The sequence below is a fragment of the Xenopus laevis genome, chromosome 6L (genome assembly GCF_017654675.1).
Source record: "Xenopus laevis strain J_2021 chromosome 6L, Xenopus_laevis_v10.1, whole genome shotgun sequence".
Classification (NCBI taxonomy): Eukaryota; Metazoa; Chordata; class Amphibia; order Anura; family Pipidae; genus Xenopus; species Xenopus laevis.
Genome location: NC_054381.1, coordinates 55,660,486 through 55,674,999, shown reverse-complemented (window position 1 = coordinate 55,674,999; position 14,514 = coordinate 55,660,486). Strand labels below are relative to the sequence as shown.

The window sequence follows — 14,514 nt, the reverse complement described above, 5'->3', positions numbered from 1 at the left end:
TTTTCAAGGTTTCCAATTTTTTTTTATAAAAGCTGATAATTTTAGGAAAGCATTGAAACTTGGTAATTTAGGAGTAGAAAGACATATTTACCCATTTTAGATTAGTCATATTTTTTTTCCAAAAATGTCCAGTTTCCTAAGGGTAACCTACTGTTAGTTTTATATTTCTGAAGTCTGCAGATTTCTGGAGCAGCGCTCTTGGCCTTTAGTAAAGTACTGCTGTTGCTTTTTGACATTCAAGTCAGAACTTTCCACAAAACAACATCTTTTTTTATTGAAGCATTTGGGAGTCATGGGACAGATTGTATACAATTGTATTTTCATGTATAAAAAAATGGTTTCTGATAGGTGGTTATATTAAGTCAAATATTTTTGACTTTCCCATTTTTTAGACATTAAGAATAGATTGCTATAAATTTGTAATTACACAAAAGTACAAAAAAAAACTTCCCAAATCCTCTGGTAGTGAAAGGGTTAAAACGACTGCATGACTCGCCGAATAGGAAAGCAAAGAACACTAGAAATTCCACAGAACTTGCCATTTTTACAATATCCCAATTTGGAAACAAACATCATGCCAAGGACAGCAGCAAAACACAGAAACTGGCGCAGCTCGTCTGTCAATACAGTCCATTTTAGGATGAACTCAGGAATGACGTATGTGCTACAGGCTCTCTCCCTCTGTCACAATTCCCACCTCCCCAACGTTAGCATTTAGTCATGTATCTGCCCTATTCCATTGGATCTTACCCCCTCCATGATCTCTACATCTAAGTCAGGTGTCAGGCTTCCTTCAACTTACTTGCAGCATCCAGTATTCCTGCCCTCATTGGCATCTAAACTATATGACTCAGATTCCCCGCCCTAGCAGCTCTCAGCCAATCGCCTTCCAGCAGAGGGTGGGAACATTTATGTAATCCAATGAGCAAGCAGTATTCCATTATTGCTGTTGCAGACGAGCCAATCAAAACGGACTGCCCTCTATCGATTCTGATTGGCTGTAGCCATGGTGGGGCGGGACTTTCTGTCAACAGGGAAAGCAAAAACGGCTTATGAAGGGGAAAACATATCGTGCAGGAGAAATGACATGGAGGAGCCTGCAGATGTCTATACCTCAGGTAGGATTAAAGACACCTGTCCCCAGGACATACAAGTAACTTAGAAGGAGGGAGAGGAGGGTGCATGAAGCATATGGGGAGGGATGATAGAGGTGGGCGGGAGTTAAGGGGCGGTGCCGCAGGGCAGAGAGTAGAAATAAGGGATGACACAGGGAGCGAGGGAATAATCAGTGTGAATAATTGAATGTTAACATTGGGGAGAGCTAACCTTAGGAGGCAGATGTTTTGCAGGTGAAATGAGTGTTACTGGAAGCTGTCCCCACAGAGACACTGACTGTACTGCCTATACACGTGACACATGGGAACATGGGGGTGGAGTTCTCAGGACTTTCTAGTTCTTGCCAAGGGGAGTACGTAAAACAGCAAATGAATTGCTGAGGCAGCTGGGAGTTGTAGTTAACAAGTGCTGCTTAGTGAAGGAGTAACTTAGGGACAGCGGCTTGAAAACCAGTGGAAAGGGGGGCGGCGCTGCGTTATGCAAAGCCACACCCCCTGTTTTCTATTGGCCCGCGGAGCCAGCAGCTGACATAGAACTTGTCTGACAAACTTGCCGAGCCAGGTATGCTGATGGGAAAATAGTAATGAACAATTTTGAAGGCAGTTTTGTGTTTCAGGGACCAGGGTACAGTACAGCTGTGTTACATTTGTACATGTGATGATATCCTTACATATTGCTATTGCTCTCCCTGCTTTGTACAGACGTTTAGTTGAGGGGTGTGTGTCAGGGATGGCTCAATATGTCAGGCAAGTGGTTTCTAGTCATGGTGTGAATATGATTCACTGGTATAGCTGCAAATGGGCATGGGAACCAAGGGTTAATATGGGGTGCCCTTTTTATTCAGTTCAACTTTCTCTGGCCACGTGCTGTACCAGCCAATGCACACAGCCTTCTGAAGCCACACCCCCAGGAATGACAGTTAGGTCAGTTGGAAGGAGGAAGTCCTCCTTTCTGAAGCCACGCCCACAGCAATGACAGTTAGTTCAGTTGGAAGGAGGAATCAGGAGGATGGACTGCTGGTTGTGTGGTCTCGCTAGTATCCTGTAGCATGTACCCCAATAATGGCAGGAAGGTGAGATATTATCTTTTTATAGTTACCTGTATATGCAGCAAGGGTTGAGAAAATATGATCATCAAGGTTATATTTTGATTAACAGAATTGTGCCTAACTTCTGGGGTAATCTGTTCAGCAGACAGTGATGACAGTTAGTTGAAGATGGATTGCTGGTTGTGTGGTCTGACTAGTGGGCAGCAGACAGCAGCACATACCCCAATAATGGCAGGAATGAAGGCAGCGGAGGGACGACTGAAAGGTGGTGGGTATGGAGAAAAGGGAAAGGGGAAAGGAAAAGGAGCCCAGTGGGGAAACTGAAAATTGAGAGTGAGAAAGAAAAGTAAGCAAGGTCGGGAGCAGCAGTCTGAGTACTTAGAATGGCAGGAAGGTGAGATAGAATCTTTTTATAGTTATAGCAGCAAGGGTTGACAAAATACACATAACCATCAAGGTTAACTTTTTGTTTTGCTAAATTATGCCTAATTTCTGGGCTGACCTGCCCCAGCAGTGATAACAGTTATTTCAATTGGCAGGAGAAATCAGGTTTGCAGCATGTTCCCCAGCGTGGCTAAATTCTGGGTTGAGCAACAAGTAGCATGTGTCTATCTTCTATGTCTTGTTGGGAATAATATCTGTGAGTATGTGTAGGGGTGTTGGCATTATATTTACATATTATTAATATCACTATTATTGTAGCTAGTAGCCCAGCATATAGTGATGACAGTTATTTCCGTTGGCAGGAGAAATCAGTAGGATGGGTTAATATAAGGATTTGGTGCTTTGTTAATTGATGCTATCAGTTTTGTTTGATTTTTTTCTGTAATGATTAATTTTTATTATTTATTATTTTAATTCCAATAAAATTCCCAATAATGGCAGGAAGGTGAGATAGTATCTTTTTATAGTTATAGCAGCAAGGGTTGACAAAATACACATAACAATCAAGGTTAACTTTTTGTTTAACTAAATTATGCCTAATTTCTGGGCTGAGCTGCCCAGCAGATAGTGATGACAATTATTTCCGTTGGCAGGAGAAATCAGGTTTGCTGGTTTGCAGCGTGTTCCCCAGCGTGCTTAAATTCTGGGTTGAGCAACAAGTAGCATGGGACCACCTTCTGTGCATGGTTGGGAAATAATATCTGTGCGTATATATGTAGGAGTGTTGGCATTATATTTACATAGTTATGAATATCACTATTACTGTAGCTAGTTTATAGGGATTGCCATAGATGCATAAGGTGCTGCATGATATATATGAGAAATGTCAGGGTTATTATAAAAGGCAGTGGTTGTGTGTTGAAGATGGGCTTTAGAAATAGAAATGCCCTAATCTGTCACATGGTATGTCCTCTGAATATATATATCTATATCTATATATATATATATATATATATATATATATATATATATATATATATATATATATATATATATATATATATAATACAATAAGGAAATAGTTCTGATCCGTCTACTATAAGGAAGATTTGATTGGTTGCTACTAGAATGTGCTCTGATGCAGTTTACTCTTTTTATATTGAAAAAAAAAAAAATTTTGTGTTAATTTATTTTTTTACCCCTACAGCTACTGCTGCTAGTAAAGGCTCGTTCATTCCAGAGGAAAAGGATAACGCCTCAGACAAAAATACATGGCAAGGTAAGTCAGAATTATTAAAAATGTTATCTGGCCCCAAAGCAGCAGTGGCAGCTCACTCAGAAATTGTTATTTTAGGTACTTACACACTAGGCCCCTGGCACACAGCACATTTTGTTTGCAGCTGAGGCAGAGGACAGTGCCCCTTCTCCACTTGTGACTACTCCTTACTGCTCCTTATACTAATCATCAACTAGGTCTGTAGTGAACGCATACAGAACAGTGACAGACAGATCTCAGTGCTCAAGCTTTCAAGCTAGTGTTTTGGTTGGGGTGCTCCTGTCACTGTTCCATCTCATCTGTGTTCAATTACAGGCTTGTCATTAGTATTAGGCGCAGTGACAGGTAGAGAGGAGCATTCTGTCTGCCAGTGTTCTGCCCTGAGAGCAAATACCAAAGGCCTTAGTGCTGTACGGGCATTTAGGTGCCTGTCATTTCCAGTGGGTGCCTGCCATGAGGCAAGGAGAGAGCCTTGTCTTAGACCGCATTGCCCCGCAAGTTACCAGAGGCGACAAAAAGCCAAATTTCAAAAAAACGTAATGCGCTCTGTGCCCCAACGATGGAATCCCACGGATTCACTCTTTATTCACTTGCTGGCATTTTCATGTGCATATTTATTAAATGTTTAAAAACAGAGATTATTTGATAATGCTGCATAGGTAAATGGAGAGCAGGGAAGTTCCTTTTCTATTTGCCTCTAAATCAAAAAACAACACATTATGTATTTATTGAAGAGTAAATAGATTTAAAATCTTAATATTTAATATCCTAAAAATTGTATATGTGTGAACACAGAACTAGTGATGTATGGCAAACTTTATTTTAGTGCATTTAATGCTTTATTATCTTTTTCTCTATTTATCTCTATATTGCTAGAGATGTATATACAAATCTGGTAAAGTGTGAGTGCTTACGATAAATGGTGATACTGCTTTTTTGAGAGAGAATTTAAATGTCAAATATATTGCAATGTGATTTTATTTCTGTTTAGCTGTGGGAGTAATGCCAATGCATATATTTTTATATATTGTACACTTTATTTTGTTTAATATTAGAATATTTGAGGGGCATGTTTATGTATGGCACAACGGCTATGCATACCCCCCCACCCCCAGGATTTATGCAAAATCATTCTTGCTCAGTAAAGTTTTTTTGTAGTGGTGGTAGCAAGTTTATGATAGGTGTTCAGTTTATGATGTAGTTGTTTTTAGTGTTTTTTTTTATGTGTAGGCTGTTGGTATGTATATATTCTCTACTTATGGAGCATTACAGCATAGAGGTGTAGTAACTGAGCCTAAATTTGTCAGCCTTTATGGATTGTTTACGAGTCAATTTAGACCCTTGGAGGGGACAATAGTGCAGAACTGTGTAGATGCTGCAGCTGCACCCTGTTTGATCTTGCAGTTCTACATCTCTGTTGATGTAATACAGTTGATCTGCAGTGTTTATATCTTTGTTTTGAGATGTTTTAAAAGTTTGTAGTATTTTTAATGGTTTGTAGCATTGCAGCCTATGATGTGTATAGCTTGTATAGCATTAGTCAAGACCATGCATGGGCAGGTAGGGGTGGCATTGGAGGAGAGTGACCCTAAAAGAACTGGATTATGCTGATATTCTACAGAATGTAGCAGCTATCTTTAAAATTCAAAAGCATCCTCCCATTTGGTGCTGAACAGCGTGGAAACAGATACATCACTGTGATACAATTTTCTAATAGGGCTGCGTCTGTGCTGAAAATATGGCAATATGAATTAGTGTTTATGTCTTTGGTCTAGTTCAGGGGTCAGCAACGTTTACTATCAAAAGCATTTGCTTGGCACACAGGTTGCTCCCTGGTCCTTTCTTTGCTCTAAGATCTTCATGGAGCAATGCAAAAGGACCCGCTGACAATTTTTTTCACTTGTGACTTGAATTAGTGCTGTGATTGGTCTACATCCTCTTAGTTTTTGCACAAAAATGTTCAATATTGTCATTATTGTATTGGATTTATCTCTTGATATTTCTGACATGGGTATGCTTTTGCTAAAAGTTTATTGCATTTCATGTTTTCTTATTTTTTGTCTGACTTGAAATAATGTTGCGCTTGGTCTACATCCACATCTTTTTTTGCACATGACCAAAAATGTAGTATATTGTCGTTATTGTATTGGATTTATCTCTTGCAATTTCTGTTTCATGGGTATGCCTTTGCTAAAAGTTTATTGTATTTCATGTTTTCTTATTTTTTGTCCAGTTTATTGCTTTCAGATATGTATGCAGAGTTATGGTCGCTAAGAATGTGTCTAAATGCAGAGGGTGTCTTTTTGAGGTTTCTGTATTTCTTTATGTTCTTGTGGTGGTCATTGAAACTTGATGCATGTGGACCTAGGAGCAAACAGGCATTTTTGCTTATTATAACACATACTGGTAGGGTTTCCACCTTTCTGGATTTCACCCGCACAGCCCAGTTCTTGGACGGGCTTCCCGGGTGAAAAGTGCCTTTCCGGATTTCCAAATCCAGACAGGACATTGAAGTGAATGACATGGTGATCAGGCAATCACTGATCGACACGTCACCGGCCCACCCTTGACGTCATCTGGCCCGCCCCCCAACATCACCTCCCTGCCCTCGACGTTATCCGGCGTTTGCCCCCAACATCATCCGTCCCACACCCCGACTTCACCGGCCCGCCCCCTGCCAGGTTCCCCCATGGAAGAAAGGTGGCAACCCTACATTCAGAGGCGGAGAGAGGTGGCGTCAGTGGGGGCAACATGTGTGTCTGGGGCATTTGCTTGGCACACAGGTTGCTCCCTGGCCCTTTCGTTTGCTCTAGGATCATCATGGAGCAATACGAAGGGACCTGCTGACAAGTTTTTTTCACTTATGACTTGAAATAGTGTTGCGCTTGGTCTACATGCACATCTTTTTTTGCACATGACCAAAAATGTTCAATATTGTCGTTATTGTATTGGATTTATCTCTTGGAATTTCTGTTTCTTGGGTATGTTTTTGCTAATAGTTCATTGTATTTCATGTTTTCTTATTTTTTGTCCAGTTTATTTCTTTCAAATATGTATGTAGAATTCTGGTCACTAAGAATGCGTTTAAATGCAGAGGGTGTCTTTTTGAGGTTTCTGTAATTCCTTAAGTTCTTGTGGTGGTCACTGAAACTTGATGCGTATTGACCTAGGTGCAAATAGGCATTGTTGCTTATTATTAAACTTAGAGGGACCCGCTGATAATTTTTTTCACGTGTGACTTGAAATAGTGTTGCGCTTGGTCTACATCCATATCTTTTTTTGCACATGACCAAAAATGTACAATATTGTCATTATTGTATCGGATTTATCTCTTGCAATTTCTGTTTTCATGGGTATGTTTTTGCTAATAGTTTATTGTATTTCATGTTTTCTTATTTTTGTCCATTGTATTGCTTTTAAATATGTATGTAGAGTTATGGTCGCTAAAAAAAAAAAAAATGCGTCTAAATGCAGAGGGTGTCTTTTTGAGGTTTCGATATTTCTTTATGTTCTTGTGGTGGTCACTGAAACTTGATGCGTTGTGGACATAGGCGCAAACAGGCATTTTTGCTTATTATTACACATAGAAAATGGAAAGTCATTGAAAAAAAGTAGTTTTATCTGGTGATCTATCTGAAAACAACTAGTTGTTTGAAGGTGAACCACCTCTTAAAGAATGCATTTCACCAATATTGTGGTTTATCTTTTTGTGGAGATCATTTAAATACAATAGATGGTGTGAGGATAGACACACCAGTTGGTTTCTTTTGAGTTGTTTACCTTCTTATGAAACACAGCCCTGCCATCCATTATTTGGAACCTTGCATACAGTACAATGTATACAATCCGTGTGTGAATGAGGCACCAAAGGCACACCAGAAGATAATGCTGGGCAGTCAGAAATACATTTAACTGCATGACAAATCTGTATAAGTGTTAATGGGATACATTGAAAATAACTCTCTGTCTTTTATATGGACCTTTATAAGACATAATTGGGGACCCCGGGTTCCAAACTTCTGGGGCCAGCACAGTGCTCATGAGCAAACTGCACTCAAACATGGGCACCGCATATCAATATTTCACTTTGGGGGCCGGACAGATCAGGGAGCGGGTCTGGGCCATGAGGGCCAGTTTTTCCCAATGTCCCGCCAGCTCAGTCCTACCCTGTCTTCATTTAATTTCACAAGGACTCAGGCAATATGTCAGCCTTTACTTAGTAGGTGGGGAGGCCAGGGATACATTTCCAAGTAAATGTAAATAAATGAAAAGTCTGTGTTGAGTAAATATGAAAGGTGAAATTGTTTTTGTGTGCATTAGTAGATAGTTTGACCAAAAGGTGAAAATGAATTATTCTTTGGCAGCAAAAGCCTTGTTATGCAAACGTTTATTGTTTGGGCACTGGCCCATGGGACATTTTCAGGCACCTTCAATATTTATTAGCTCAGGAGGCAGGTCTCTAATGCTTAAAGTCCACTCCATTGACTGCTATGGCATTTTTAATTGAAATCAGTTGTCAAGCAATTGTTACTTGGAAATGTGCACTGCCGTGTTTCTTAGTGATCTCCCTCTACTACCACAAAGAAGTGTTTTGTATTTGAAAGACTGCAGGATAACAATGCATCATGTTTAATATTTTGTATAAGTCAATGGAAGAGGCACCTATCTTAATTTGAAGTCAGGGGATGTGAGGGTCATGAACAGAATTATGGAAATATCAGTGTTGCCTCGAGCTTTTATGTTTTATTCACAGCAAATGCCGTGTTGTACATTAGATTTATTAATTTGTTTTAACACATTTTTCCAACATCTTTAAATAGATATAAGAACTTGTTAATTTAATGATGTTTCCACTACTAATTAATAACTCGTTAACTTAATGTTTCCACTACTAATTAAGAACTTGTTAACTTAATGATGTTTGCCCTATTAATTAATAACTCGTTAACTGAATGTTTTCCACAACTAATTAACAACTCGTTAACTGTGTGATTTTTCCACTACTAATTATAAACTTTTTAACTAAATGATGTTTTGCACTACTAATTAATGTCTCATTAACTGAATGATGTTTCCACTACTAAGTAATAACTCGGTTACGGAATGATGTTTTCCACTATTAATTAATAACTCGTTAACTGATAGATGTTTCCACAACTAATTATTAACTTGTTAACTTAATTGTCTACTACTAATTAATAACTCGTTAAATGAATGATGGTTGCACTACTAATTAACTCGTTAACTACATGATGTTTTCCACTACCAATTAATAACTCGTTAACTGAATGATGTTTGCACTACTAATTAATAACTTGATAAATGAATGATGTTTTCCACTACTAATTAATAACTCATTAACTGAATAATGTTTTGCACAACTAATTAATATCTCGTTAACTGAATCATGTTTGCACTGCTAATACATAACTTGATAAAAGAATGATGTTTTCTACAACTAATTAATAACTCGTTAACTGAATGATGTTTGCACTGCTTATTAATAACTCGATAAAGAATGATGCATTTCAGTACTAATTAATAAATCGTTAACTGAATGATGTTTCGATCACTAATAACTCATATCAATGTTTCGACTACTAATTAATGAATTGGTAACTGAATGTTTCCACTACTAATTGATAACTCGTTAACTGACTGATGTTTTTCACTACCAATTAATAACTATTTAACTGAACGATGTTTGCACTGCTAATTAATAACTTGATAAATGAATGATGTTTTCCACTACTAATTAAAAACTCGTTAACTAAATGATGTTTTCCACAACTAATTAATAACTTGTTAACTGATGTTTGCAGTGCTAATTAATAACTTGATAAATTAATGATGTTTTCCACTAGCAATTAATAACTCGTTAACTGAATGATGTTTGCACTGCTAATTAATAACTTGATAAATGAATGATGTTTTCCACTAGTAATTAATAACTCGTTAACTGAATAATGTTTTGCACAACTAATTAATATCTCGTTAACTGAATCATGATTGCACTGCTAATACATAACTTGATAAAAGAATGATGTTTTCTACAACTAATTAATAAGTCGTTAACTGAATGATGTTTGCACTGCTTATTAATAACTCGATAAAGAATGATGCATTTCACTACTAATTAATAACTCGTTAACTAAATGATGTTCACACAACTAATTAATAACTCGTTAACTGAATGATGTTTGCACTGCTAATTAATAATTTGATAAATTAATGATGTTTTCCACTACTAATTAATAACTCGTTAACTAAATGATGTTTTCCACTACCAATTAATAACTCGTTAACTGAATGATGTTTACACTGCTAATTAATAACTTGATAAATGAATGATGTTTCGATCACTAATGACTCATATCAATGTTTTGACTACTAATTAATGAATTGGTAACTGAATGTTTCCACTGCTAATTGATAACTCGTTAACTGACTGATGTTTTTCACTACCAATTAATAACACCTTAACTGAATGATGTTTGCACTGCTAATTAATAACTTGATAAATGAATGATGTTTTCCAATACTGATTAAAAACTCGTTAACTAAATGATTATTTACACTACCAATTAATAACTCGTTAACTGAATGAAGTTTGCACTGCTAATTAATAATTTGATAAATGAATGATGTTTTCCACAACTAATTAATAACTCGTTAACTGAATGATGTTTGCACTGCTAATTAATAACTTGATAAATGAATGATGTTTTCCACAACTTATTAATAATCGTTAACTGAATGATGTTTCCACTGCTAATTAATAACTTGATAAATGAATGATGTTTTCCACTACTAATTAATAACTCGTTAACTTAATGATGTTTTCCACTACCAATTAATAACTCGTTAACTGATGTTTGCACTGCTAATTAATAACTTGATAAATGAATGATGTTTTCCACTACTAATTAATAACTCGTTAACTGAAAGATGTTTGCACTGCTAATACATAACTTGATAAAATGATGTTTTCTACAACTAATTAATAAATCGTTAACTGAATGAGGTTTGCACTGCTAACTAATAACTTGATAAATGAATGATGTTTTCCACTACTAATTAAAAACTCGTTAACTAAATGATGTTTGCACTGCTAATTAATAACTTGATAAATGAATGATGTTTTCCACTACTAATTAAAAACTCATTAATTAAATGATGTTTTCCACAACTAATTAATAACTCGTTAACTGAATGATTTTTGCACTGCTAATTAACTTGATAAATGAATGATGTTTACACTGCTAATTAATAACTTGTTAACTTAATTGTCTACTACTAATTAATAACTCGTTAAATGAATGATGGTTGCACTACTAATTAACTCGCTAACTGAATGATGTTTTCCACTACCAATTAATAATTCATTAACTGAATGATGTTTGCACTGCTAATTAATAACTTGATAAATGAATGATGTTTTCCACTACTAATTAATAACTCGTTAACTGAATAATGTTTTGCACAACTAATTAATATCTCGGTAACTGAATCATGTTTGCACTGCTAATACATAACTTGATAAAAGAATGATGTTTTCTACAACTAATTAATAACTCGTTAACTGAATGATGTTTGCACTGCTTATTAATAACTCGATAAAGAATGATGCATTTCACTACTAATTAATAACTCGTTAACTAAATGATGTTTCGCACAACTAATTAATAACTGGTTAACTGAATGATGTTTGCACTGCTAATACATAACTTGATAAATGAACGATGTTTTCCAATACTAATCAATAACTGAATGATGTTTGCACTGCTTATTAATAACTCGATAAAGAATGATGCATTTCACTACTAATTAATAACTCGTTAACTAAATGATGTTTCGCACAACTAATTAATAACTTGTTAACTGAATGATGTTTGCACTGCTAATTAATAACTTGATGAATGATGTTTTCCACTACTAATCAATAACTTGTCAACTAAATGATGTTTTCCACTACCAATTAATAACTCGTTAACTGAATGATGTTTGCACTGCTAATTAATAACTTGATAAATGAATGATGTTTTCCACTACTAATTAATAACTCTTTAACTAAATGATGTTTTGCACAACTAATAAATATCTCGTTAACTGAATGATGTTTGCACTGCTAATTAATAACTTGATAAATGAATGATGTTTTCCACTACTAATTAATAACCCGTTAACTGAATAATGTTTTGCACAACTAATTAATATCTCGTTAACTGAATCATGTTTGCACTGCTAATACATAACTTGATAAAAGAATGATGTTTTCTACAACTAATTAATAACTCGTTAACTGAATGATGTTTGCACTGCTAATTAATAACTTGATAAATAAATGGTTTTCCACTACTAATCAATAACTTGTCAACTAAATGATGTTTTCCACTACCAATTAATAACTCGTTAACTGAATGATGTTTGCACTGCTAATTAATAACTTGATAAATGAATGATGTTTTCCACTACTAATTAATAACTCGTTAACTAAATGATGTTTTCCACTACCAATTTATAACTCGTTAACTGAATGATGTTTGCACTGCTAATTAATAACTTGATAAATGAATGATGTTTTCCACTACTAATTAATAACTCGTTAACTGAATGATGTTTTCCACTACCAATTAATAACTCGTTAACTGAATCATGTTTGCAATGCTAATAAATAACTTGATAAATGAATGATGTTTTTCACTACTAATTAATAACTCGTTAACTGAATAATGTTGTGCACAACTAATTAATATCTCGTTAACTGAATCATGTTTGCACTGCTAATTAATAACTTGATAAAAGAATGATGTTTTCTACAACTAATTAATAACTCCTTAACTGAATGATGTTTGCACTGCTAACTAATAACTTGATAAATGAATGATGTTTTCCACTACTAATTAAAAACTCGTTAACTAAATGATGTTTGCACTGCTAATTAATAACTTGATAAATGAATGATGTTTTCCACAACTAATTAAAAACTTGTTAACTGAATGATTTTTCCACTGCTAATTAACTTGATAAATGAATGATGTTTACACTACTAATTAATAACTTGTTAACTTAATTGTCTACTACTAATTAATAACTCGTTAAATGAATGATGGTTGCACTACTAATTAACTCGTTAACTGAATGATGTTTTCCACTACCAATTAATAACTCGTTAACGGAATGATGTTTGCACTGCTAATTAATAACTTGATAAATGAATGATGTTTTCAACTACTAATTAATAACTCGTTAACTAAATGATGTTTTCTACTACCAATTAATAACTCGTTAACTGAATGATGTTTGCACTGCTTATTAATAACTCGATAAAGAATCATGCATTTCACTACTAATTAATAACTCGTTAACTAAATGATGTTTCACACAACTAATTAATAACTCGTTAACTGAATGATGTTTGCACTGCTAATTAATAATTTGATAAATGAATGATGTTTTCCACTACTAATTAATAACTCGTTAACTAAATGATGTTTTCCACTACCAATTAATAACTCGTTAACTGAATGATGTTTACACTGCTAATTAATAACTTGATAAATGAATGATGTTTCGATCACTAATGACTCATATCAATGTTTTGACTACTAATTAATGAATTGGTAACTGAATGTTTCCACTGCTAATTGATAACTCGTTAACTGACTGATGTTTTTCACTACCAATTAATAACACCTTAACTGAATGATGTTTGCACTGCTAATTAATAACTTGATAAATGAATGATGTTTTCCAATACTGATTAAAAACTCGTTAACTAAATGATTATTTACACTACCAATTAATAACTCGTTAACTGAATGAAGTTTGCACTGCTAATTAATAATTTGATAAATGAATGATGTTTTCCACAACTAATTAATAACTCGTTAACTGAATGATGTTTGCACTGCTAATTAATAACTTGATAAATGAATGATGTTTTCCACAACTTATTAATAATCGTTAACTGAATGATGTTTCCACTGCTAATTAATAACTTGATAAATGAATGATGTTTTCCACTACTAATTAATAACTCGTTAACTTAATGATGTTTTCCACTACCAATTAATAACTCGTTAACTGAATGATTTTTGCACTGCTAATTAACTTGATAAATGAATGATGTTTACACTGCTAATTAATAACTTGTTAACTTAATTGTCTACTACTAATTAATAACTCGTTAAATGAATGATGGTTGCACTACTAATTAACTCGCTAACTGAATGATGTTTTCCACTACCAATTAATAACTCATTAACTGAATGATGTTTGCACTGCTAATTAATAACTTGATAAATGAATGATGTTTTCCACTACTAATTAATAACTCGTTAACTGAATAATGTTTTGCACAACTAATTAATATCTCGGTAACTGAATCATGTTTGCACTGCTAATACATAACTTGATAAAAGAATGATGTTTTCTACAACTAATTAATAACTCGTTAACTGAATGATGTTTGCACTGCTTATTAATAACTCGATAAAGAATGATGCATTTCACTACTAATTAATAACTCGTTAACTAAATGATGTTTCGCACAACTAATTAATAACTGGTTAACTGAATGATGTTTGCACTGCTAATACATAACTTGATAAATGAACGATGTTTTCCAATACTAATCAATAACTGAATGATGTTTGCACTGCTTATTAATAACTCGATAAAGAATGAT

At 34.7% G+C, this 14,514-nt stretch overlaps 1 long non-coding RNA gene across 1 annotated transcript; it reads left to right on the top strand.

Annotated features, from left to right (window-relative positions):
- The first annotated feature begins 1,906 nt into the window (after positions 1-1,906).
- Positions 1,907-3,789, top strand: LOC121394625. Its single transcript, XR_005961853.1, has 2 exons — positions 1,907-2,188; positions 3,756-3,789. It is a non-coding gene; the product is annotated as an uncharacterized LOC121394625 (long non-coding RNA).
- Positions 3,790-14,514: the final 10,725 nt, after the last annotated feature.